The sequence below is a fragment of the Balaenoptera ricei genome, chromosome 12 (assembly GCF_028023285.1).
Source record: "Balaenoptera ricei isolate mBalRic1 chromosome 12, mBalRic1.hap2, whole genome shotgun sequence".
Lineage (NCBI taxonomy): Eukaryota > Metazoa > Chordata > Mammalia > Artiodactyla > Balaenopteridae > Balaenoptera > Balaenoptera ricei.
The window spans coordinates 61,214,161-61,239,260 of record NC_082650.1 but is presented as its reverse complement, the minus strand read 5'-3'; the positions used below and the strand labels follow the sequence as shown (position 1 = coordinate 61,239,260).

Here is a 25,100-nt window from a genome sequence, read left to right as displayed (position 1 = left end):
TGAATTCCTAATACTGTCACTTGCTCGGTTAATGATTTATTAAATACTTCACAGCAATTAGATAAATGAGATTTTAAAAAAATGTTTTCCACTACAGCTCAAGTAATTGAAATCACTCCCTTCAGAGCTGTATTTTGGGAAAATAGTGGCAGGCACATGACGTAGTAAGGATAATGATCAGTGTAAGCTGATAACTTATAATGGGAAATACATACAGTGTTTGAACTGCATTCTAAATCACTTGTTTTTCCAGCATTTATTATATGCAACAAACACGTAGCAAGTGGTTAGCTAAAACAGGTAGTTTGAAAATATTTTAGCATTTTTATCCAAACAAATGTTAGAATTTTTTTTGAAAATGAAAAATGCTAAGTATAATAAAAGTATATATTTATGCTCTTGGCAGCCAAATGTGCTTTTTAATGGAATTTAAATAAATGGAATTTTTATGACAAAAAAAGCAACAGTAAAAGCAGTGATTATGTTTTTCATAGTTCATTTGCCTTCTTTGCCCTGCAGACCTTGTGTGGAGGAAAATGAGATCCCGAGTGAAGTCTACAAAGTCATTGACTCTGAAGAAGGACTCAGAGACCCACTGGTGTTTAATGACCCTTACTGGCCTATGCAATGGGAACTGGTATGATCTTCAGAAATAGATGGTTCTTTGGCAATGTTAAGAAATATTATTTTCGTCATGTTTTAATGCAGTAGACAGACACTTTTATGCACTGCCTGCTTTTATCTATTGGTTTTGCAGAGAGAGACTTAGCAAACTTTTGATGAAATATTACTGCCAGCTTATTAATGAGTACTAATTCTTTTAATTTGATTACATCCTTAGGGTTTGATTTAGCCTATAAAAGATACCAGTAAAAAACCTAAGACATTTAAATTTGGTGCGTGTAAACAGGCTCATTACATAGAAATGTTGTTGCCATTCAGGCTTGAAGTTCTTATTTTTGCATAACCAGAATATATTCTATATTACTTCAATAATGAGAGAACTTGTCTTTGTCTATATGGAGTAAGTGGGAGTTAGAACATTGCACAACAAACTTTTTTTCATAACACTTACAGTGTTGGACTTTTTAGGACTACATTGCCCTGTCATTTATACAAGACTGTGGCAATGGGAAGGTCTGAGAAAAACACACATATTTTTTGAGCATTAACAAGTAAAAAAAAAAAAACGTTGAAGTAGATACCACTAAATATTTTTAAGGTAAGTATTTGGAATGTGAAAACTGTTGTGGTAGCTTTTTATGTTGATCATTGGCAGTTACCAAGCCTACTCTCTGAAAAGAGCAGAAAACCCATATTGGAAAATGTCCAGGTCACTTTTCTGTAGCTTTAATTCACCTTTAAAAAGTGAAACATAATTTAGAAAGTTCTAAGAGATGTATGTGACTACATTTGACATTTCAAACACACATGCACAGAAACTCAAGTAAAAAAAAATAAGAATTTCTTCAATTACATGGAGTTGAAATAATTGCTAACAAGTGAGTGGACTAGAGCTAATTAGGATAATGATAGTCAAAGATAAAAGGAGTGAAATTAAGAAAAAGGAGTGAGGGAAGTAGCTAGATAAAGAAGGAAGGCGTGAAATGTGGGGAAATTTTTTTCAACTTTCTCGTTTGTTGGTTTTTTTGACCTGAAGAAGCAGTAAAAAGTAAGATGAATACTTGAAGATTACATTTGTGATACGTTGTAATTAGTCACCAACAAGAAATACTTTTTAAAAAAAAATTTATTTATTTATTTATTTATTTGGCTGTGTTGGGTCTTCGTTTCTGTGCGAGGGCTTTCTCTAGTTGCAGCGAGCGGGGGCCACTCTTCATCGCGGTGCGCGGGCCTCTCACTGTCGCGGCCTCTCTTGTTGGGGAGCACAGGCTCCAGATGCGCAGGCTCAGTAGTTGTGGCTCAAGGGCCCAGCTGCTCCGCGGCATGTGGGATCTTCCCGGACCGGGGCACGAACCCGTGTCCCCTGCATTGGCAGGCAGATTCTCAACCACTGCGCCACCAGGGAAGCCCAATAAATACTTTTTTGTGTAGGGTTATTAAATGCCCAGCTCCTCTATATTGAGGTCAAGGATTTTAGGAGACACAAGAGGGAAAGAAGATGGAAGGTAAGTGATATAGGAAAAACAAGAAGAACTGAGTAGCAGTCAATAAAGTGACAGATTAGAAATGGAGAATAGTCTTAGAGACTATTAAACAATAAGCCCTCTTAAAATCAGACAAGCTTGTGAAAGGAAAGGACAGAAAGCAGAGGTAGTAGGATAACTCTATCATTTTCTAGGGCACAAGTTGATAGACTTTTTCTGCAAATGACCAGATAGTAAATATTTCTGGCTTTGTGGACCACATAAATCTCTGTGGCATATTGTTGTTGTTGTTGTTCCAGTCCTTTAAAAATGTAAAAACCTTTCTCAGCTTAGAGTCATACAAAAACAGGCTATAGGTTGGATTTCACTTGCCGGCCATAGTTTACTGACAGCTGTAGAAACTAAAGGGAAAAGAGGCGTCAAATAGGAAGTAGCCATTCAGATTTAGCTCTCTTTCTCTCTTTTTTTTTTTCATTTAAGTATAGTTGATTTACAATGTTGTGTTAATTTCTGCTGTATAGCAAAGTGATTGTTATACATATATATACATTCTTTTTTATATTCTTTTACATTATGGTTTATCACAGGATACTGAATATAGTTCCCTGTGCTATACAGTAGGACCTTGTTGTTTATCTAGTCTATATATAACAGTTTGCAGATTTAGCTATCTATTAAGCATCCAGGTGCTGTGCTATTTACACACTACACTAGCACAACTCAGCAATGAAAAGTCAAGCCAGGTTATACTAATGTCAGTAGCCTTCTAGATTATTACTGCATTCTGGTGGCACCATTCTAGAGGCATGTCTGCCAGTATGGAAGAGATTCTTCATAATGCCACAATGAGCCATAATACAAAATTGCAAAGAAAGAATTGCAGTTTCCAGTTGGAGTTCTAATGTTATTCATAACAGCAGACCTAAGCTGTGTTACAAAACCCATCTACTGTTGAGAATACCAAACTAATTTCATTGAAAGATTGAATGGCACAGGTGTGAGTTCTCCACAACCAAGCATCCTGAAATAGTCTATTCTTTATTTTTGTGTCCATCTACTCCTCAGACAACCTATGGCAATTTGGTTTTGTGATTCCCTCACACTTGCCTTGGTGATCTTCCCCCACCTTCATGCGCTCCACTTAATTTCCCAATGTACTTAAGACTTTCCAGTTCTTATCTTACTTGAATCATCAATTAGGAGCTGATAAATATCCAGATAAAATGCAAATGGCCATGATTCCTCTCCCAAATTCTCTTTGCTTGTGCCTCCTCAACATTCGTTCCTGAGTAATTCTTTCTCATATTCTAAAATTCACTCCAGGCACTATATTCTAAAAGAATATCCTTTTCACCTACCAGAGTGGATTGGGCCACTTTTACTCTGTACTTCTGTGCTCACACTACCATTGGAATGCGTGAAAAAGTGAATAAATGAATAGTTAATGCTTGACAATTTGTGTGTCCTCTCAGCTAGACGATAATATGCTTAAGGACAGGGACGATGCTTTATTCATCTCTACATTGCAACTCATGGCAGGAAACGTGACATTTTTAATACCAAATAAGCATGTGTTTAATTAGCAAATTTTGGAATGCATGTATGAACATAGCTCTTCATTTTTCTTCCTTTTGTTTTGTATTCTAAACTAAGAAAAATCTATTTAACTCTTACCTGCTGTGAGCTTGTGTTCTAGTAAAACTGGTTTTCAGTTGAAAAATCTGCTTCTATCTCTGCCAGTAATTTTAAGGACAAAAAAAAAAAAAAAAAATAGATCCTGTAATAGGAAACCCCCAGTAGAGTGGCTTGAGCAGAATGAGGTTTATCTCATTTAAGAAAAAGAGTTGGTCGAGGGCCAGAATGAAATCTCACAGCGCCAAGACCCGAAGCTCCTTCCGTCTGCCACCTCACTTGTGTCCCTCTTACACATGCCTCACTGCCTTTTCTGCACTTCACGTAGTAGTGAGGAAAAAAGAAGGTATATGGCACCCCCAATCCCTTGTGGACACAGCCAGGAAGTTGTATTTGTGTGCTCGTCTCAAACTTGGGGGTCTCTTCCTAGGAGAGGGAGGAATATATGTGAGGAGACAATATGTTAACAGTCTCTTCCAAGTACTACTTAAAAAGCAAAACATTTTAAACAAAAATGTAAGTAAACTCTCTGGAATTTCTAATTAATATTTGATATGTAGCATGAACAATAGAGAAATATGAGTATAGGAGATAGGAAATTATAAAGCTATAAAATAATTTTTGAAATTGCAGGGAATTTTTTAAACAATTGTTCCATAATGTTGAAACTCACCTGATTCGCCATTATTTGCCAAAATTTATCATGGCAAGTAACAGAGAATCAAATGTCCCAAGTCTGAACAGAGTATTGTTTATATGGGCTAAATTCACCATTTAAACAAAATGTCAGGGACAAACTCTTCCAAATATATAATACTAACTTTTTCTTTCTACTCCTACTGTTATTCTCAGTGAAAAATCATTTTATTATCATAAACCCATCTAAGAACAGCCACGATATTCTTCTGCTAAATATTTGTACAATTCTGCTAATGTGAGGTAATATTTATAATTTTTTTGTCCTAGTATATTTTTCAGAACATGTTTCTCGAGAAATTCTCATTAGCTTTTAAATATCATTGTAGTTCTTAAGATTTGCATATAAAGTTAATGCTGCTTCTGCCTAAAATTGTGCTAAAAAGTATAATTTGAAGAAAATGGTGACTTACATTTTTTGAAGTACTATGTTCTAATGATAAAGTTCTTTAAAATATTGTGCTAGGTTTTTGCAATCATGGTCAAGTGTTCCATCATGTTATCTGAAGTAAGTAGCCTAGAAGAAGTGAAAGTCAAAAAGGTGACTATTTTTATTAGTTTATATAGGCAAAAACAAAACCCATTTTAACTGATGCTCAAAGCTCAATAGACATTGACAAGAAAAATTACATCAATATAATTTTCAGGAAGGTAAGGTTATTTGATTTTTTTCTGCTTTAATTTTTGATTCAGAAATTAATTTTTCAAAAAAGAAGTGTTGCATCTGCACATGCATTATTTTACCTATAAGACGGTGAAACAGATGATGTGAAAGTGAGTTGACAACATGAAATTTCATCAGTGCAAAGGGCATTAGGATACTCTTATAGTGTTGGGGATCAGTGTCTGTGAGCTAGGGCTTCTTTCCTTCCTCAGCCTCCGTGCCTGTGTGGACTGCCATAGCACAGGCCAGAGGGCCAGGTTGAGGACAATGTCAAGAGAGGTTAAACCTATGAGTTTAAAAGAGAGGTTAAACCTATGAGTTTAAAAGTTGCTGTGACTAAGTGTGTTAGGAAGAATTTATACTGGGTATATTAGGGTATAAGTTTAGACAAATGTGGATTCAGATCCTATGTCTCATCTGTGACTGTCATGAATATTTTAATGTTCTGAAAATCTGTTTTCTTATCTGTAAGAAACTTAAACTTTGCAGGATTGTTCTTAGAATCAAATGAGATTATGGACACAAAGGATGTGTCACAATGCTTGACATGTGGTAGGCATTCAATGAGCAACTTGGCAGCTGGCCAGATTCCTTTCCTGTTATGGGTTAAACGTCCATTACATAGGAAGTAAACTATGCAGAATGCTCATTTCTCAACAACACTGGATGATTAAAGCAGTACTAGTGCAGGTTGTTAATAATTCTTGTGTTATAATGGGAATAATGTGTTAGTGATCTCCAAAGAAAGACTTACCCCACAAAACATACATAAGCAAAAAGTAATGGGATACAGGAAAAAAATTAAGGACTTCCATTTATATTTATTTTTTATCTTTAATTTTTTAAACATTTTTCTGATTGTATTATAATCTGTATAATGTATTAGTATATTAATACATGTTTTCATTTCCAAATAATTAAATATATAATATGGGTGTATGCACAGCACATTTTTTTATGAGAAGACATGATCAAAATGTTTGAAAGAGACTGATATACTAAAAAAATACTCATAAAATGGATGTCACAATGTTTTTACTGAGTTTCTGGTAAATGAACAGGACTAGGCATTAATTCTTTGAAGATGAATCAGATATGGATTTTTATATTAAAAATCTTAAAGTCTAACAGAGGTATTAGCACACACTAATAAATAACTATATTATTAGATGGCAATAGATTCTATTAAGAAGGCAAAATTAAGAGTAGTTATTTCGAGCCTTCAAGATGGTAGAGGAGTAAGATGTGGAGATCACCTTCCTCCCCACAAATACATCAAAACTACATCTACATGTGGAACAACTCCTACAGAACACCTACTGAATGCTGACAGAAGACCTCAGACTTCCCAAAAGGCAAGAAACTCCCCACGTACTTGGGTAGGGCAAAAGAAAAAAGGAAAAACAGAGACAAAAGAATAGGGACGGGACCTGCACCTCTGGGAGGGAGCTGTGAAGGAGGAAAAGTTTCCACATACTAGGAAGCCCCTTCACTGGTGGACACGGCGGGTGGCAGAGGGGAGAAGTTTCGGAGCTACGGAGGAGAGCGCAGCAACAGGGGTGCAGAGGGCAAAGTGAAGAGACTCCCGCACAGAGGATTGGTGCTGACCAGCACTCACCAGCCTGAGAGGCTTGTCTGCCCACCCACTGGGGTGGGCGGGGGCTGGGAGCTGAGGCTCGGGCTTCGGGTTCAGACCTCAGGGAGAGGACGGGGGTTGGCTGTGTGAACACAGCCTAAAGGGGGCTAATGCGCCACAGCTAGCCGGGAGAAAGTCCGGGAAAAACTCAGGACCTGCCTAAGAGGCAAGAGACCATTGTTTCGGGGAGCACGAGGAGAGGGGACTCAGAGCACCGCCTAAACGAGCTCCAGAGATGGGCGCGAGCCATGGCTACCAGTGTGGACAGCAGAAACGGGCATGAGATGCTAAGGCTGCTGCTGCAGCCACCAAGAAGCCTGTGTGTAAGCACAGGTCACTATACACACCTCCCCTCCCGGGAGCCTGTGCAGCCCGCCACTGACAGGGTCCCGTGATCCAGAGACAGCTTCCCAGGGAGAACACATGGCACGCCTGAGGCCATTGCAACGTCACGCTGGCCTCTGCCGCTGCAGGCGCGCCCCGCATTCCATACCCCTCTTTCCCCCCAGCCTGAGTGAGCCAGAGCCCCCTAATCAGCTGCTACTTTAACCCAGTCCTGTCTGAGCAAAGAACAGATGCTCTCAGGTGACCTACACACAGAGGCGGGGCCAAATCCAAAGCTGAACCCCAGGAGCTGTGTGAACAAAGAAGAGAAAGGGAAATTTCTCCCAGCAGCGTCAGCGTCAGGAACAGCAGATTAAATCTCCACGATCAACTTGATGTACCCTGCATCTCTATAATACCTGAGTAGACAAGGAATCATCCCAAAACTGAGGCAGTGGACATTGGGAGCAATTGTAGACTTGGGGTTTGCTTTCTGCATCAAATTTGTTTCTGGTTTTATGTTTATCTCAGTTTAGTATTTAGAGCTTATTATCGTTGGTAGATTTGTTTATTGATTTGGTTGCTCTCTTCCTTTTTTTATTATATATATATATATATATTTCTCTCTTTTTTCCCCTTTTTCTCTTTTTTTGAGGGTGTATGTGTATGCTTCTTTGTGTGATTTTGTTGGTATAGCTTTGCTTTTGCCATTTGTCCTAGGGTTCTGACTGTCCGTTTTGTTTGGTTTTTTTTTTTTAAGTATAGTTTTTACTGCTTGTTACCATTGGTAGATTTGTTTTTTGGTTTGGTTGCTCTATTCTTTCTTTCTCTCTTTTTTTTATTAGTTTTTTCTTTTTTTATTTTTAAAACTTGTCTTCTATTTTAATAACTTTATTTTATTTTTTTTCTTCCTTCCTTCCTTCCTTCCTTTCTTTCTTTCTTTCTTCTCTTTCTTTCTTTTTTCTTTCTTTCTTCCTTTTTCTCCCTTTTCTTCTGAGCCGTGTGGCTGACAGGGTCTTGGTGGTCGCTGGTGTCAGGCCTGAGCCTCTGAGGTGAGAAAGCCAACTTCAGGACGTTGGTCCACCAGAGACCTCCTGGCTCCACATAATAGCAAATGGCAAAAGCTCTCCCAGAGATCTCCATCTCAACACTAAGACCCAGCTCCACTCAATGACCAGCAGGCTACAGTGCTGGACACCTTATGCCAAATAACTAGCAAGACAGGAACACAACCCCACCCATTAGCAGAAACACTGTCTCAAATCATAATAAGGTCACAGACACCCCAATACACACCACTGGATGGGGTCCTGCCCACCAGGAAGACAAGATCCAGCCTCATCCACCAGAACACAGGCACCAGTCCCCTCCACCAGGAAGCCTACACAACCCAACCTTACCCCCTGGAGCAGACACCAAAAACAACAGGAACTACGAACCTGCAGCCTGCGAAATGGAGACCCCAAACACAGTAAGTTAAGCAAAATGAGAAGACAGAGAAATACACAGCAGATGAAGGAGCAAGAGAAAAACCCACCAGATCAAACAAATGAAGAGGAAATAGGCAGTCTACCTGAAAAAGAATTCTGAGTAATGATAGTAAAGATGTTCCAAAATTTTGGAAATAGAATGAAGAAAATACAAGAAACGTTTAACAAGGACCTAGAAGAACGAAAGAGCAAACAAACAATGATGAACAACAGAATAAATGAAATTAAAAATTCTCTAGAAGGAATCAATGGCAGAATAACTGATGCAGAACAGGTAAGTGACCTGGAAGATAAAGTCGTGGAATTAACAACCACAGAGCAGAATAAAGAAAAAAGAATGAGAACAATTGAGGACAATCTCAGAGACCTCTGGGAAAACATTAAATGCACGAACATTCGAATTATAGGTGACCCAGAAGAAGAAGAGAAAAAAAATGGGACTGAGAAAATATTTCAAGAGATTATAGGTGAAAACTTCTCTAATATGGGTATGGGTATAGTCAATCAAGTCCAGGAAGCTCAGAGAGTCCCATACAGGATAAATCCAAAGAGAAACATGCCAAAACAAATATTTATCAAACTATCAAAAATTAAATACGAAGAAAAAATATTAAAAGCAGCAAGGGAAAAGCAACAATTAGCATACAAAGGAATCCCCATAAAGTTAACAGCTGATCTTTCAGCAGAAACTCTGCAAGCCACAAGGGAGTGGCAGCACATATTTAAAGTGATGAAAGAGAAAAACCTACAACCAAGATTACCCAGCAAGGATGTCATTCACATTCAATGGAGAAATTAAAACCTCTAGAGACAAGCAAAAGCTAAGGGAATTCAGCACCCCCAACCCAGATCTACAACAAATGGCAAAGGAACTTCTCTAGTCAGGAAACACAAGGGAAGGAAAAGACTTACAATAAAAAACCCAAAACAATCAAGAAAATGGCAATAGGAATATACATATCGATAACTACCTTGAATATAAATGGATTAAATGCTCCCACCAAAAGACATAGACTGGCTGAATGGATACAAAAACAAGACCTGTATATATGCTGTCTACAAGAGACCCACTTCAGACCTAGGGACACATACAGACTGAGAGTGAGAGGATGGAAAAAGATATTCCATGCAAATGGAAATCAAAAGAAATTTGGAGTAGCAATTTTCATATCAGACAAAATAGACATTAAAATAAAGACTATTACTAGAGACAAAGAACGACACTACATAATGATCAAGGGATCAATCCAAGAAGAAGATATAACAATTGGAAATATTTATACACCCAACATAGGAGCACCTCAATACATAAGGCAAATGCTAACAGCCATAAAAAGGGAAATCGACAGGAACACAATAACAGTAGGGGACTTTAACACCCCAGTTTCACCAATGGACACATCATCCAAAATGAAAATAAATAAGGAAACACAAGCTTTAAATGATACATTAAACAAGATGGACTTAATTGATAAATATAGGACATTCCATCCAAAAACAACAGAATATACTTTCTTCTCAAGTGCCCATGGAACATTCTCCAGGATAGATCATATCTTGGGTCACAAATCAAGCCTCAGTAAATTTAAGAAAATTGAAATCATATCAAGTATCTTTTCTGACCACAAAGCTATGAGACTAGATACCAATTACAGGAAAAAATCTGTAAAATATCCAAACACATGGAGACTAAACAGTACACTACTAATTAACCAAGATATCACTCAAGAAATCAAAGGGGAACTCAAAAAATACCTAGAAACAAATGACAATGAAAACATGACAACCCATAACCTATAGGATGCAGCAAAAGCAGTTCTAAGAGGGAAGTTTATAGCAATACAATTCTACCTCAAGAAACAAGAAACATCTCAAGTAAACAACCTAACCTTCCACCTAAAGCAATTAGAGAAAGAAGAACAAAAAAAAACCCAAAGTTAGCAGGAGGAAAGAAGTCATAAAGATCAGATCAGAAATAAATGAAAAAGAAATGAAGGAAACGATAGCAAAGGTCAATAAAACTAAAAGCTGATTCTTGGGAAGATAAACAGACTTGATAAACCATTAGCCAGACTCATCAAGAAAAAAAAGGGAGAAGTCCCAAATCAATAGAATTAGAAATGAAAAAGGAGAAGTAAAAACTGACACTGCAGAAATACAAAGGTCCATGAGAGATTACTACAAGCAACTATATGCCAATAAAATGGACAACCTGGAAGAAATGGACAAATTCTTAGAAAAGCACAACTTTCCAAGACTGAACCAGGAAGAAATAGAAAATATGAACAGACCTATCACAAGCACTGAAATTGACACTGTGGTTAAAAATCTCCCAACAAACAAAAGCCCAGGACCAGATTGCTTCACAGGTAAATTCTATCAAACTTTTAGAGAAGATCTAACACCTATCCTCAAACTCTTCCAAAATATAGCAGAGGGAGGAACACTCCCAAACTCATTCTATGAGGCCATCATCACCCTGATACCAAAACCAGACAAAGATGCCACAAAAAAAGAAAACTACAGGACAATATCACTGATGAACATAGATGCAAAAATCCTCAACAAAATACTAGCGAACAGAATCCAACAGCACATTAAAAGGATCATACACCATGATCAAATGGGGTTTATCCCAGAAATGCAAGTATTCTTCAGTATACACAAATCAATCAATGTGATAAAGCATATTAAAAATTTGAAGGAGAAAAACCATATGGTCATCTCAATAGATGCAGAAAAAGCTTTTGACAAAATTCAACACCAGTTTATTATAAAAACCCTCCAGAAAGTAGGCAAAGAGGGAACTTACCTCAACATAATAAAGGCCATACATGACAAATGCACAGCCAACATCCTCTCAATGGTAAAAAACTGAAGCCATTTCCACTAAGATCAGGAAGAAGACAAGGTTTCCCACTCTAACCACTATTATTCAACATAGTTTTGGAAGTTTTAGCCTCACAAATCAGAGAAGAAAAAGAAATAAAAGGAATCCAAATCGGAAAAGAAGAAGTAAAACTGTCACTGTTTGCAGATAACATGATACTATACACAGAGAATCCTAAAGATGCTATCAGAAAACTACTAGAGCTAATCAGTGAATTTGGTAAAGTAGCAGGATACAAAATTAATGCACAGAAATCTCTTGCATTCCTATACACTAATGATGAAAAATCTGAAAGAGAAATTAAGGAAACACTCCCATTTACCATTGCAACATAAAGAATAAAATACCTAGGAATAAACCTACCTAAAGAGACAAAAGACCTGTATGCAAAAAACTATAAGACACTGATGAAAGAAATTAAAGATGATACAAACAGATGGAGAGATATACCATGTTCTTGGATTGGAAGAATCAACATTGTGAAAATGATGATACTACCCAAAGCAATCTACAGATTCAATGCAATCCCTATCAAACTACCAACGGCATTTTTCAGAGAACTAGAACAAACAATTTCACAATTTTTATGGAAACACAAAAGACCTCTACTAGCCAAAGCAATCTTGAGAACGAAAAATGGAGCTGAAGGAATCAGGCTCCTGACTTCAGACTATATTGCAAAGCTACAGTAATCAAGACAGTATGGTACTGGCACAAAAACAGAAATATAGATCAATGGAACAGGATAGAAAGCCCAGAGATAAACCCACGCACATATGGTCACCTTGTCTTTGATAAAGGAGGCAAGAATATACAATGGAGAAAAGAAAGCCTCTTCAATAAGTGGTGCTGGGAAAACTGGACAGCTACATGTAAAAGAATGAAATTAGAACGCTCCCTAACAGCATACACAAAAATAAACTCAAAATGGATTAAAGACCTAAATGTAAGGCCAGATACTATAAAACTCTTAGAGGAAAACATTGGCAGAACACTCCATGACATAAATCACAGCAAGATCCTTTTTGACCCACCTCCTAGAGAAATGGAAATAAAAACACAAATAAACAAATGGGACCTAATGAAACTTAAAAGCTTTTGCACAGCAAAGGAAACCATAAACAAGACCAAAAGACAACCCTCAGAATGGGGAAAATATTTGCAAACGAAGCAACTGACAAAGGATTAATCTCCAAAATATACAAACAGCTTATGCAGGTCAATATCAAAAAAAACAAATAACCCAATCCAAAAATGGGCAGAAGACCTAAATAAACATTTCTCCAAAGAAGGTATACAGATTACCAACAAACACATGAAAGGATGTTCAACATCACTAATCATTAGAGAAATGCAAATCAAAAGTACAATGAGGTATCACCTCACACCAGTCACAATGGCCATCATCAAAAAGTCTACAAACAATAAATGCTAGAGAGGGTGTGGAAAAAAGGGAACCCTCTTGCAGTGTTGGTTGGAATGTAAATTGATACAGCCACTATGGAGAACAGTATGGAGGTTCCTCAAAAAACTAAAAGTAGAACTACCAAATGACCCCACTACTGGGCACATACCCTGAGAAAACCATAATTCAAAAAGAGTCATGTACCACAATGTTCATTGCAGCACTGTTTACAATAGCCAGGACATGGAAGCAATGTAGGTGTCCATGGACAGATGAATGGATAAAGAAAATGTGGCATATAGCACAGGGAGATCAGCTCGGTGCTTTGTGACCACCTAGAGGGATGGGATCGGGAGGATGGAAGGGGGGTAGATGCAAGAGGGAAGAGACATGGGAATATATATATATGTATGGCAGATTCACTTTGTTATAAAGGAGAAACTAACACACCATTGTAAAGCAATTATACTTCAATAAAGGTGTTAAAATAAATAAATAAAATCTATGGAAGAAGCCTCAAAAAAAAAAAAAAAGAAGATTTGCACATACATACAATGGAGTATTACTCAGCCATAAAAAGAAACGAAATTGACTTATTTGTAGTGAGGTGGATGGACATAGAGACTGTCTTACAGAGTGTAGTAAGTCAGAAAGAGAAAAATACCATATGCTAACACATATATGGAATCTAAAAGAAAAAAAAATTGTTCTGACAAACCTAGGGGCAGGACAGGAGTAAAGACACAGATGTAGAGAATGGACTTGAGGACATGGGGAGGGGGAAGGGTAAGCTGGGACGAAGTGAGAGAGTGGCATGGACATATATACACTACCAAATGTAAAACAGATAGCTAGTGGGAAGCAGCTGCATAGTAACAGGGAGGTTAGCTCTGTGCTTTGTGTCCACCTAGAGGGGTGGGATAGGGAGTGTGGGAGGGAGACACAAGAAGGAGGAGATAATGGGGATATATGTATATGTATAGCTGATTCACTTTGTTATACAGCAGAAGCTAACACACCATTGTAAAGCAATTATACTCCAATAATAAAGATGTTAAAAAAAAAGTAGTTATTTCTAGCTTGTGGGAGGTAATATTTGAACTGTGTGAACACTGTAAACAGAGGCATAAAGGTAGAAAAACATAGTTTTTGTCCACTGGAGCATGTCTTGAATACTCGAATGAGAAGCCCAATCTACATTCTATACCAATAGAATTTTTTTAAAGACTTTTGAACTCAAAAAATTGAGTTATGCTTTAATACCATTAATTAATATTTTATATATTCATTTGTGAAACACTTCTTTGTCAAATACTGTGGTCAGGCCCAAATGCTAAATACACAAAATATGATTATGAATTACATACTGTTCTTGTTCTCAAAGATTCATAGTTTAGTGAGATAGCCATGTAAATGTACTCACTGCATTCTATGAGTGTATAACAGAGGTATTTATAAAAGAATAAACAGTGATGACCGCATAGTGAAGTGAACAGCCTTTTCTGTTCAGGTATGTTGGAAATGCTTCACTGAGTCAAGAGAGAAATAAGCAAACATTGGAGTCCAATATAGGAAGGCTGGCTAGGCTATGACCTTTTTCATGTGGCTGGAGTCTGCAGAAATAGTAATGGAGAAAGGCTACACAGTTCAGTTTGGTCCAATTTTAAAGGACCACATATTCCAAAATAAGGCATTTGTCCCTTGTCCTGTAGCTCATGGAGATTAGAAGCTCAAGAGAGGGAAGTAAGTCAACCACCTTTGTCGTCCTGTAGAAAGGTGATCTAGGTAGCAGGTAGAGTACAGAATAAAGGGGACCAACACTGGAGGTGAAAGAGAACAGTTAGGAGTGGGCTATAGTTCAGGCAGATGAAGAAATTTGGACCTATGTAGATAAAGTGGGGATAAAGACAAAAATGTAAAATCAAGCCATATTTAGAAGGAAGATATTGATAAGAATCTTAAATAAATCTATATACCAAGGTAAAGGGAGAAGGACCTGTCCCAGATGATATGAGATGGTTTGACTTGGTGACATAGCGAGTGATTGCATTAGTCTACTAAAAGTACCATAACAAAATACCACATACTGGGTGGTTTAGATAACAGTAATTTATTTCCTTAGAGCTCTGGAGCCTGGAAGTAGAGATCAAGATACCAGCAAGGTTGAGTTCTCCTGAGGCCTCTCTTCTTGGCTTGCAGACAGCTGGCTTCTCACTGTGTCCTCACATGGCCTTTTCTCTGGGCATATGCATCCCTTGTGTCTCTTCCTCTTCTTATAAAGACACCTGTTCTTATAAAGTCCTATGGATTAGATCCCCACCCTTATGACCTCATTTAACCTTAATAACCTCTTTAAAGGCTCTGTTTCCAAATACAGTCACGATGGGGGTTAGGGCTTCAGCCTAAGAGTCTGGGAGGAGGAACACAATTTAGTCCATAACAATGATGCAATTTATAAAAAACAGGGTGAAAGTTTGGTGATGTGATCGAGTTAACGAATTATGTGTTTGACAGAGTAACCAAGATTGTCTGTGGAATATTTAAATAGAAAGGAAAGAAAGGGACTAAAATGATGTAAAATGATATCATTACTCATATTTTAATAATGAGGAAATTGAGACTCCTGGCTTTGAAGATGACAGGTGAGCACTTAGAAATATGGAAGATAATGAGTTATGTTGTGGGCATTATCTTATAATTTGTTTATGTAACAAATGTTGAAAGTATAACAAATTCACATTTATGTTACAAATAGATAACTATAAGATGTTTTCCACAATTTAACTCAGTATCATCCATTTTTCTAAGTAACTACATGTTATCTTCAAGCCTGTGAGTACCTCAATATTTAATAAATATGTGACTATAACATATTACATTTGAAGGTGTCCGTGTCCGTGTGTGTGTGTGTGTGTGTGTGTGTGTGTGTGTATGAATAGATAGATGAGATTGCCCAGGACTGGTGGAAAGGGAAGGGGGATAACAATATTTAATAATATTTAAAGGCCAAATGGAGTGCATTAATCTGAAAGCAATGTGTAGGTTAGGATATAAGTGAGCAGGAGAAAGATATGGACATAAGTTTGGAGGCCTTTGTAGAAATTCAATAACGAAAGCTGATTAGGGGAACTGCATGGTACATGGAGACATGGAAAGACCAGAGCAGATTTATACACTCAGTAAATATTTATTCATCACCTTCTAGAAGCTAGCAATGTGTTGGACTTTGGAGACTCAATAGTGAACGAGAAGATGGACTTATCCTCTTAGAGCTGATATCCTAGCAAGAAATAATATAATTAAACAGATAATCAATGGTAAAATATAAGTACTACAACCAATGCTTGGTAGCAAAAAATGGGAGCTCCTAACCTAGTGTTGGGAATATAGAAGAAACTTTTTCCAGAGGAAATTTAAATTGAGAACCAAGGTGAAGATACTTAACCTGACAAAAAATTTGCCAGGATAGGAGGAGTGGCTTTTTTAGGCAGAGAGATACTAGCACAAGGAGCCAGAAGATTGTGTGGCATTGAGGAAGCAAAAGACTTGTCAATATGGCCAAAATATAGGCTGCAAAGGGAAGAGGAGTTTGAAAAGCTAAGGAAGAAGAAATGCCCAGAGATGAAGAGAACCAAGAGAGTGTGTTTGTACAAGAATCTAGCATAAAAGAAAATGTTACTGACTGTGGGCAATGCTTCTGAGGAAAAATAATATTACTGCATGTTCTTTGGCATATAAGACAGATACTATTGTTTTTAATGAGAATAATTCCAGAATAATATTGGGGATAGAAGCCACACTGCAGTGGACTGATGAGTGAGTGGATGTTAGGGAAGTGGAGATATTGAATGGAGACCTATTGTAGAAGTCTACCTAGTCCATTTATTATTGACTTACTGAGAATACTGGGATGGCTTTTGGAGTTCAAGCTACCTTGAATTTTGAGCATTGGTGATACTACATTATAACAATGGAAACAAAGAGACAAGGGATTATATCTTTAAGACACTGAGAGAAAATTACAACCTAGAGTTCTATTCCAAGGGAAAAAATATCCTTCCATAATAAAAATGAAATGAAGTTATTTTTAATCAAGCAGGCCTTCATCATCAGCAGATTCATATTACAAGAAATACCAACTGCCCATCAGGCAAAATGAAAATAATCTCAGGTGAAAATTTATAAAAGTTTCCTGAAGCTCAGGTTAAGACTGTCTTTCTACAGGGAGGATTTACCTTTGCTTCTATCAGGCAGTCAGAAAAACTAGCAATCTGGGATCACCTTAACCCAAGCTCAAGGATCAAGATGATTTAAAGTTGGGCATCAGTCCCTGAGAGAGCTACTTGTAGTTGACTCTGACTCCTAACCAAATTTTCAGAAACAGCAGATGCCCCTAGGAGAAAAGTGGCCCTAATTGCCAGGCTTACCTGTCTAGGTTTCAGCTTCTCCCCATTCTTGGCCTTCAATCCCTTGTTTGCTTTCTAATACATTCAAATAATATTTATCTACTTTTTCTGATGTTTATTCAGGTTTTCTAGTGTCTTTAGCAGGAGTGTTAGGAGGAGTTACTTAATCCACTATTACCAGAAATAGATGTCTAAAGGTTATGCTATGGAAATAACCAAATAACCAAATTTCAAAGATGTAAATTGCTGTTAACACAGTCACATAAAAGAAGTAGGACCATAACGCTAAAGTTGTCCTTGAATGTTGTACTTTTGCCAGAACTATACCAATATATAGCCTGAATGGGGAGCCATTTCTTCCAAGAGTGAAGCAGGATTTTCTGTCTTGCCTAATGGTCAGAATTTCTTTCTATTGGATTCTCAACTTCTACATAAGATATTGTTAAGATAAAAGAAAAAGAACACATATTCAAGAGAGGATACACATGCACAGCCATAGACTATCAAACTTTTTTATCAGTTCCATATGATAAGCTACCACCATAAACGGAAAAATCTGTACTGATTTTTTTCTGATTAAAAAGTAAATATTTAAACAATAAAAATATAAAAAGTAAAAATATTGCCTATAATCTTAATACTCATATGCAATCACAATGCACATTTTGTTACATTTTATTTCAGCTATTATTCTATGCTTGCATTATGTTCTATGTCCATATAATACATTGCATCTACTTAAACATGCTTAAAATTTTCAAATAAAAATGTAACCATGCTGTAAAGACTCTTTCATACCTATTTTTTTCCTTAATGTCTTGGCAATTTTTTTATCTTAGTTAATTTGGCTGTAACTCATCTCTTTTAACAATTCCTCAGTATTCCTTATTTGAACGATTGTTTATTGATGGTCTTCAAGAAATGTCTATGTTACTATTTTATAAACATTGCTCTGATATTGGTGGTGGACTCTGTGCTGGTATGGTGAGTGGACTTTGATGGGCGGGGGAGTTCACCATAGAGGACAGTCCAGTAGGTGAGATACATCAATAGGCAGCTCAAGGATCCAGTGAAGCAGCTTTTACTCTGAAATATTCCAAGACTTTCTGACCCCTGTGAAGCCTGGGGTGGAAAACTGGGACTCACTCTCCTGTGGCCTCTAGCTGAGTTTCCAAAGTCCTTCGATTTGCTCCTTACTGGCACTCTCTTCTCCAATTCCTGTTGGTAGGAACTTAGGGCTGCCCAACAAAGTTCAAAGCTGCAGTTGCCAGTAGGAAAGAAGAAAAGAGGGCAATAATAGTGGTTAGTGTGTTATAGGAGTTCACAGTTCAACTTAGTCTTTTTTTTTCATTTTGGACTTGTTGAGATGGTTTAAAGTTAGCTGAGATGTTGCAAACCCCTGTCCCTTCTTTTACTCACTGTCTTTGTTGAAGAACACCATAGTAAAATACAAACTTCACTTAGTACAGGCTGCCCGCCAGATGTAGTTAAAAAAAAAAAAAAAAAAAAAGCAGTGGCCAGTCCTTCTGGGAGACAGACTCAATCTAAAGGTCTTTGCTTTATACCCTGCTGTGTGAAACTTGGGTATTTCCTGAGTCCTGTTGGAGAAAGCTAAGCACTCACTTAATAGGCTGAGTTCTTTTCCTTTCTAATGTTGAATAACAGGGTAATCAACATCAATCAACCTTTCCTTTAGTCTAGTCATTCTCCTTCACAACTTCCGGAAAAAAATTAATGTTTCTTGATCGTTGATGGCTTCTGCATTTTAGCAATGTTAAGTTCTTTTTTAAAATTTGCTTTTCTGTTTTTCATCATGTCAGTGGGATTTTATAGGGAAGGCACAGACTAAAATCATTATAATATGAGACATTTGTTCTTTAAGTTTTAATGGGGAGGGAGGAGATGAAAATATCTAATGTCCTTGTTAGGAATGGACTGGCTAATGGGAGCCATTGATTTTTTTTTTGGTCATGCCAAAGGAATGCTAAACGGCTGTGCTGATATAGAGTAGGATACTCTATATCCTACTTTATATATATATATATATATATATATATATATATATATATACACAGGAGACTTGCTTTCTTGACTTCAGTTTTGTGAAGAACAGATTCAGTAGTTGAATTACTGTGTGGGTAGAAATGTGATTATTGCTCTCTACTCTGTGGATAGAATTGTGATTTTTGCTTTTAGGATATATTTTAGATAGAATTTTGGTTTTTTAGATACTAACAATTTACTGAGAGATTCAAGAGAAGCTCTTCTTTATCTGTCATCAGGATGAAGCCAGTAATGTTATAATTAATTTTTTAAGCGCTGACTTTCTGAATTGGTTACCTTATAAGTTCCTCACCTAGACTCGGATAGAGTTTGAGTTGCTGCTGGCTGGCAGCGACTCCTGAAGGAGACAAGGAGGGAGCTGTGCTGGCAGCCAAATGAATTTGTTCTGCATGTCCTCTCCAGTTGAGTGCTATGTGATGCCAACTTCTAGCCCTCAGTTTGATGTCATCTTATAAGTTACACCAAGCAAATATTCTGATTCTTCAATGTGATCTTATGAAACTTCTTCATGAATCTTTGATTATATGAACATTTGTGTATAATATATATTTTTTCTATGCCCAAACAGATCTTGGATGAACTTACTATATAAAAAAACTATCTGGGGTCATTAATTGAAAGTTATTCCTGATGCCAGGGTCAGTAATTTTTTTAGCTTAGTAGAATCTATGCTCCCTGCCTAGATCTCCTTTCCTGTGCTTTTGCACCCATACCCCAGCTGCTAGCAGTGTTGGCTACAAATATATCACAGCTCTCAACCCACTCCCACCTCCTAGCCCCCATCCCCTACCTCCTGTACCCTGAGAAATTGTTATCTAGTCCTAGCTCATGCTGCTTGCTGCATGACAGGCCAATAAATCAAGAGATGAGTTGTTGGGGCAAGAAATAGTAAATTTATTTAAAAAGCCTGAAGACCAAGAAGGTGGTGGGCTAGTGTCTAAAAGAACCTTCTCACCTGGGTTTGGATGCTAGTTTCTTTCATAGAACAAAGAGAGAGAGATAAGGAGGTAAAGGGGAAAAAAAGGCAGTAAGTTGTTGCAAATATTTTCTGGTTCTGGCCAGACTCCAAAGGGGATATGTTAATTTCTTCTTTCCTGCAGCCATTCACAGATGGGCCTGGTCAGGATGTTTTCTGTGAGCTAAACAAAGTTATTTTAACTTACAGCTCAGGCATGGGAGGCAAGGTTCCCCAAGATGGGCCATTATGTATACTTTAAGCTATAGGCAACATCCCTTTAGTGATTAACTTGTAGCAAAAGCAATAGAATACAAAGGTTAAAGTAAAAGAAACAGATCCAATATGGAGTCAGATTTGTTCTTCCCTATTACAAAATGTCCTTGGCTGATGGGAGCAGTCTAGCCAGTGGGCTGTGACACTCCTTACCCCACTTCAGGGATGGCATTTAGGGCATGTCTGACAGATACAGGAGTACAGAAGTCTAGCTTCATTGACTCAAAGGGAGACAACACTGTGGTGAGATTTATATTTCAGACTCCTTGCAATCTGCCTGTGTCAGCCCAAGGCTAGACTTTACCTAGACCACATTCCTTTTTTTTTTCTTTCAGTTTTATTGAGATATAATTGACATGCAGCACTGTATAAATTTAAGGTGTACAGCATAATGATTTTACTTACATACATCATGACATGATTATCGTAAGTTTAGTGAACATCCATCATCTCATATAGATACAAAATTTAAAAAAATAGAAAAAAAATTTCCTGGTGATGAGAACTCTTAGGATTTGCTCTCTTGAAAACTTTCATGTATAACTCACAGCAGTGTTAATTATATTTATCATTTGTACATTACATCCCTAGAACTTATTTATCTTATAACTGGAAGTTTGTACCTTTTGACTGCATTCATCCAGTTCTCCCTCTCTCATGCCCTCCTCTGGTAACAAGTCTGATTTCTTCTTCTATGAGTTTGTTTGTCTGTTTTTGAAGTATAATTGATCTACAACATTATGTTAGTTCCTTTTACATAACATAGTGATTCAATATTTCTATGCATTTCAAAATGATCATCACAATAAGCCTAGTTACGATCTGTCACCATACAAAGGTCTTACATACTTATTGACTATATTCCCCACATTGCACATTTCATATTCTTGACTCATTTATTTTGCAACTGGAAGTTTGTGCCTCTTAATCTCCCTCACCTATTTCTTTCCTCCCCCACTTCCCTCCCTTCTGGCAACTGTTTGTTCTCTGTATCTATAACTCTGTTTCCGTTTTGTTATGTTTATTCATTTTTGGGGGGTCTTTTTTTTAAGATTCCACAATAAGTGAGATCATGCAACATTTGTCTTTCTCTGTCTGACTTATTTCACATAATCACTAATTTCACTTCTAGGTCCATCCATGTTGTTGGAAATGGCAAGATTTCATTATTTTTTTATGGCTAATATTACATTGTATATACATGTATATACCATATCTTCTTTATCCATTTTTCTATTGATGAGCACTTAGACTGTTTCCATATCTTGGCTATTATAAATAATGCTGTAATGAACATAGCAGTGTGCATATCTTTTCAAATTGGTATTTTTGTTTTCTTCGGATAAATACCCAGGAGTGGAAGTGCTGGATCATATGGTAGTTCTATTTTTAATTTTTTTGAGGAATATCCATACTGCTTTCCATAGTGGCTGCACTGCTTTATATTCTCATCTAGTGTATAAAGGGTTACCTTTTCTCCACATCCTCACCAACACTTGTTACTTGTTGTCTTTTGGATGATATTTGTTCTGACAAGTGTGATATTTTGGATAGTAACCCTTTATTGGATATATCATTTGCAAATACCCTCTCCTGTTCAGTAGGTGGCCTTTTCATTTTGTTTATAAGTTCCTTTGCCGTGCAAAAGCATTTTTAAAAAGTTTGATGTAGTCCCATTTGTTTACTTTTGCTTTTGTTTTCCTTGTCTGAATAGACATATCCAAAAAATATTACTAATGCCAATGCTGAGACCACATTCCTGATTAGCTCTTTCTCCTTCCTTTTACTGCTTCACTCCCACCCTTATACCTATTCTTGAAGAGATCTTCCTCTTCCATCTGAAACTTTGGATTGGGTTCTATTTTTAAGGAAACTGGCCAAAGATGGTGCCAAAGGTGGTTTAAGGAAGAAGACTCTGAGAATGAGATTCTGGAGTTAGAATCATGAAGTCTGGCTTGTAACAAATACCTCATCACAGGTGGTAGGTAGATGGAGTTTGCATAGCTCTGGCATGTAACACAATGCAATTGCTAAAGCTGTCACTGAGGTCTACTGGGATAGGATATGGGAAGAAGGAGATGAACTGGCTTGTGCAATATCTCTAGCATTTCAGAGGTACAAGAGAAATATAAATTATAAAGACTGTGGAATTGGGAGGCTATTTCTGAATACCACTGGTGCTTTGAAGAGATGAAATAACAGGCACAGGGCAATCAGTCACTAATTTAAAGCCAAGTATGAGAGTGAGAGAACCTCTTTGGCAGCTTTTAAAAGGACCTTCAACTCTTGCAGCTGGAGGGCAGAGAGATTGAAGACCAAGCATAGGGCTTAATTATGAGTCACAGAACTCAAGAGTAAAGCTTAATCTCAGCCTAGGATGTATATAATCATATAATCATAATGGACATACTTAGCATTTGGCAGAACTCTCATAGTTCTGTGAGTAGTTCAGTAGGAACAACTGCAGTGAAAGTGAAAGTCCACGAAACTGCCCCACTAACCCCATCTCAGCCAATATAATAAATCGAAAATAATATTGTATCCACAGGGAAATAGAAGAGATTAGTTCTATTCTCAAAGCCTTAAAGTTTTAAGGATTGTGGTACCATTATATGTTCATTTAATTCACCAATCTGATCCATGTAAAATCAGATGTATCATAAAAGATGACAGTGAATTAACCATAAAGTTAACCAGTGGCAATCCCAATTGTGATAACTGTGTCAGATATGATATCTTTAGTTGAGCAGATTAACACAGTTTTGGATATGTGGCTATTGAGATTTGGAATACATTCTTTTCCATGCGTATAAAAGAAGAAGATCAGAAGCAGTTAACACTGTTGTGGGACAGACAATATACACTTACTGTCCTTGGAGCTATGTTAAATGTCTCATAATATATTTTGTATATTGAAATTGTCTTATATTTCAGTGGGGCATGGATCATCTGGATATCCCACAGAATATCATATATGAAATCAAGAATGGGTATCCCACAGAATATCACATTGGTTCAATATATTGTTGAACCAGAAGTGGCGATAATTATTGGTTCCTTGGTAAAACATGTGTGCTCCAGAGGGTGGAGGATAAACCTCACAAATACTTAGCGATGGCATGATTCAGAGGGGCGGGGGTTCAGTGGCCTAGGACATGCAGGCACATCTCCAAAGTAACACAGGGTGGAAGATAGACTCTACTAATATTCACAAGCTGCCTCAATGGTACAGTTTTTGTTTTTGTTTTTGGTAGGGGAGTGGTCCTATGGTCAAGGTCATGACAGGACATCCCCTCCCAGATAAAGGACAAGTTATTGCACCTGACATCTCCTTCTACTAAGAATCACATCTCTTGGCAGACCTCTTCAGGCAGAATATTCTTCAATTGGGACTATTGCTCTAACCCATTCCTCATATGACCTAGAAGCTGCTAGATTTTAAAAAGGCCTAGAGCAAGAAATGACTTGGCAGGTGGTCCAGCTGTGGTTCAAGTAGCCTGCTACTAGCCATATGGCCAGGAAGACCTCATGCATACCTCATACATACTCCATAAATACCATTTTATGGTAGAAAATCATGCTATATGGAGATTCTGTCAAGCCCTAATAGAAAAGCTGCAACTTCGACTCCTGAACTTCTGGAGCAAGGACATGCTATATGCAGCAAAGAACTATATACCATTCTACAGACAGATACTAGCATGCTAGTGGGCCCTCCTAGAGATGAAGCATCTAACAGTGGGATCTCAAGTGACCGTGCAGCCAGAATTTCTCATCATGAGCTGGCTTATGTCAGGCTACCAAGACATAAGATTGGGTAGGGCCGGCCCTCCCAGCATCAACCCATTATAAGATGGGAGTGACATATCCAGAATATGTAAGCTCAAGCAGGTCCAGAGGGCTCCTGATAGCTGCACAAACAAGGTAGCTAGAACTCCCTGTTACCTATCACTGTTGTGTCAGCAACCTTGCCTCCGCTCATTACCAATGGCTTTTTGATGGACACTGTGATGAACTTCTCAGAACCCTCTTCAATGGAGGGCTCAATGCCCCATCTTGCAGGGGTGCTGTGAAAAGATACTCTTCAGCTCTCATATCTTCCAGGGATTGCTTCAGCTGCATAAAGCTGCCTCCCTCATGGTCATGTCTCTTACCAATCAATGCAGATATAAAGGTGTGGTCACTTTGGCCTAACTCAGGCTAATTCTGAAGGGTCAATTTAGGTATCTGTGAGAGGTATTTATCCAGACATCTCCATGGAGTTGGCAAAGGCTGCTTTAGAACTTGACTTCTTTCCAATCCTGCTTTCTTCTTCTCCCTTTCATAGGTGTTGATCCCAAGGGGACTCTTAAAAAAACATCCAGTATTCTAAATACTAGAACTGAGTCTACTTCTATGGGAAGGCATCCTGTGACAGACCTCATAGGGGTTTCCGGTGAGTAGGTGACAGAGGGGAATACAAAATTTGAGCTTGGTTCACAGATAAGTCAATATGTTGGTGCAACCCTAAAATGAATAGCTGATGCATTATACTTCCACTCAAGAGTGGCTTTG

The 25,100-nt window shown here is 37.6% G+C and overlaps 1 long non-coding RNA gene across 3 annotated transcripts in view; it reads left to right on the top strand.

Moving 5' to 3' along the window:
- LOC132376356 (uncharacterized) overlaps window positions 1–25,100 on the top strand; it is a 1,138,994-nt gene that overhangs the window by 373,671 nt on the left and 740,223 nt on the right. For all 3 annotated transcript variants that reach the window (XR_009506280.1, XR_009506281.1, XR_009506279.1), the window contains one exon: window positions 520–637. This is a non-coding gene — a long non-coding RNA (uncharacterized LOC132376356). The remainder of the gene's footprint in view (window positions 1–519; window positions 638–25,100) is intronic.